The following is a 3,324-nucleotide window of genomic DNA, read 5'->3' as shown; positions in this document are numbered from 1 at the left end:
CCAGATCTGCACATGCGAATTCTGAGGACTGAGCTTGGGATGCCAGGCTTATGTGAGGAACACTCCCACAGGCCTGAGCAAGCACTTTACACTGCCCCGGTTGGCTGTCATTTTATTTATTTATTTATTTATTTATTTATTTATTTATTTATAATTTTTGGTTTTCGAGATGGGGTTTCTCTGTGTAGTTTTGGTGCCTGTCCTGGATCTCACTCTGTAGACCAGGCTGGCCTTGAACTCATAGAGATCCTTCTGCCTCCGCTTCCCGAGTGCTGGGATTAAAGGCATAAGCCACCACTGCCTGGCGGCTGTTACTTTTTTAAGAGAAAATAAACTTGGCATGCGTGTGGGGAGATGGAAGTTCAGTACGTCACTGGTGAGTATACAAAATAGTATAGCTACTATGGAAAACCATTTGGTGACTTTTCAAAACGATACATATAAATCACCTTATAACCCAGCAACCCCACTGCTTGGTATCTTTCCCTAAAAGTTAGAAACTGATGCTCAAACAAAAATTTGCATGTGAATGGTCATAGTATCACTTACCACAAAACCCAAAAGGTATAAACAACACCACTATCCATCAATAAATGTATAGATAAACAAAATGTGGTATATCCACACAATGGGATATTGTCCTGTTATGTAAGGAATGAAGGGCAGATATGTATTATAGCATGGCTGAATGTCAAAACCATTAAGGAAAGTGAAAGAAGCTAAACATAAAAGGTCACCTCTTATATGCTCTCTTTTATATGAAATACCATGAAGGGGTAAATTCATAGAGATAGAAAGTATATTTGTGGTTGTCAGGGGGAGGATGAAGAGTATAGTATGGGGGTGATTGCTTAATGGAAATGAGGACGTGACTGCTCCTAGGTATGGTTAAGGAGAAGGTTTTTGTTGTAGATATGAGGGAGAAAACAGCCAGAGGCATCTGGAAGAGTCCTGAGTGAACATGGTCAGAAGAGGGAAGAAAGAGGGTGAGAGGGAGAAAGAAAGAGAAGAGAGAGGATCAAGAGAGGGGACCAGGAGCCAAGAGAGCAAGAACCAGAGCCACGAGCTTAAAGAGAGTGGATGGCTGGGTTGCATAGGAATCAGAAGCTGGGGGAAGGGAAGGGAAGCTGGGGGGGGGGGGGGCTGGAGAGGTTTAGGGTAAGGGGCAGGGCTGAGAAGTGCTCAGAGGAGCCTGCACAGAGGTGCTTGTGATGCTGAGAGAGCCTGGTGCCCATCATAGGTTGTGGTAAGTTAAATAGGAACCACAGTGAGCCATTTGTCCTGAGTTTCTTTTGGACCTGACAGTTGCTTACAGGATTTTCTTTAAGAGTGATGAAAATACTCCAGAACTGGTGTTCATGGTTGCATACTATTATGAAAGTTACCAAATCTCGTATTTTCAAATGTCACGAATTTTACCTCAAAAACAAACTTTGAGTCCTCCTACTAAGATCCAGGAAGTCATAATTCAATTAGCTACACGCTTCTATCCATTTGATGTACACCGCACTTCTTTTTCAAGGAGCACACAAAGGAGGTTTTGAGACAGCCTCACCATGTACCTCAGGCTGACCTTGAACTCCAGAACCTCTGCCTCAGCCTTCCGAGTACTGGAACTGTAGCTAGGAACCATCACACGCTGCACACACCGAGTGTTTCTTAAATCCACCCTTTTCTTCACTTCCCCACTCCCATGACCTCCACATGTCCTGGACCAGGTCCTCACCGTCTTTTCTAGATTCTTCTAATTGCTTCCTCTTTGTCTCTTACCAACTTCGTTGCAATGTACTCACCGCACTTCCGGAATTACTCTGACGTGTTAATTGAAGCTTCTGCCCCTGCATTAAGAACTCCAAGGACCACTTTGCCTACAGCACTGTTTTCCAAACTGCTCACCAGAGAAACAGCTCCAAATTATTTTTCCAGCTTCTCTATTGATTACTCTCGTTATACCCAACTCTCTAAACAGGTTCAGAAAATTGCAGATTTGCTTCTGTTTCCTTTCCTCTTACATGCTTCTGCTCCTCTTAACGTCTCGCGGAGCGTGGAGTCTACAGCTGGGAAAATGTGGCTGCTTACTCTGCAAGGTTGTTGTGAGACCTTCAATTCCACACCTTCTGTTTGCTCCTCAAGGCCAAAGGTCAGTCGCTCACGCAACCACGGCGCTCACAGGCACCATGCACCTCACACCATAGCGCTCTTAATTTTCAGTGAGCGCTGGCTATAACAAGATGATAAGATTTATCAGCTTGTTAGAGAGTATGCGTTTATTCCCTTCAGTCTTGTTTATTTCTGAACATGAGAATGAAAACACTGTTATTGTTGGTTTTTTTTTTTTCATTTTCATACCCAATGCCTTGCACAGAGCAAGGTTTTCAGTAAATAAACACAGGACTTGTTGAATCGAAGCATCTTCTAGTCAACTTTAATAAACTACAGGGCTAAGACTGAGCACTTTCAAAAACACTTAATTTTAAGGAAAATTATACCAGAGAGGCTGGTAAAAGTCACTACAGTCATCAAACTAGTGATAAATGATTTAAACATAGTGTTTCCTTTAACCATTTTTTAAAATACTACATCATTTCAGTAAATTAATTCAAACTTATGTTGCCTTTGGGAGCCATAACAAAACTATATATCATTTATGATTGATTTACTGATTATAACTCATTTTAGTAAATAACACTAGGAGGAACAATGAAAGGGAATCAGGAATGATCTTTCATATCTGAAATTTCTCCTTCTGTGTATAAGAGCTTGTGTTGTGTTTTAAAATCTCACATTTAACCCCCCCAAAAAACATAATAATAATAACAAAATTAATAAATAAAATAAAATAATGGCTTTAATCCCAGAACTCAGGGGGCAGAGGCAGATGGATCTCTGTGAGTTCGAGGCCAGCCTAGTCTACAAAGCAGGTTCCAGGATAGCCAGAGTTGTTCCACAGAGAAACCCTGTATCGAAAAACAAAAAAATCAAATCAAATCTCACAGTTATGAATGTTCTAGTTTGGTTTCTACTGCTGTGATAAACACCATGACCAAGGGCAACTTGAGGAAGAAAGGCTTTATTTAGCCTTACAGCCTCCAGTCCACATGAAGGGAAGTCAAGGCAGAATCTCTATCGTGAACCATGGGGCGGGCATAGTAAATGAACAAGTTTGAACAGTCACATTGGCTTAGAGTGACTTTGTGACTATCAGAACAAAATGAAATTTATTACCTTATGTCACCTTAGAGTTTTAAAACAAAAATAGTAACGATCATTTTAAAGGGTTTTCAGACTGGCTAGAAATTTTGTTTGTTTTAAATTTTAATGTTA

This window comes from Peromyscus eremicus, chromosome 3 (assembly GCF_949786415.1).
Source record: "Peromyscus eremicus chromosome 3, PerEre_H2_v1, whole genome shotgun sequence".
Taxonomy (NCBI): Eukaryota; Metazoa; Chordata; class Mammalia; order Rodentia; family Cricetidae; genus Peromyscus; species Peromyscus eremicus.
This window is presented reverse-complemented; position numbering follows the sequence as displayed.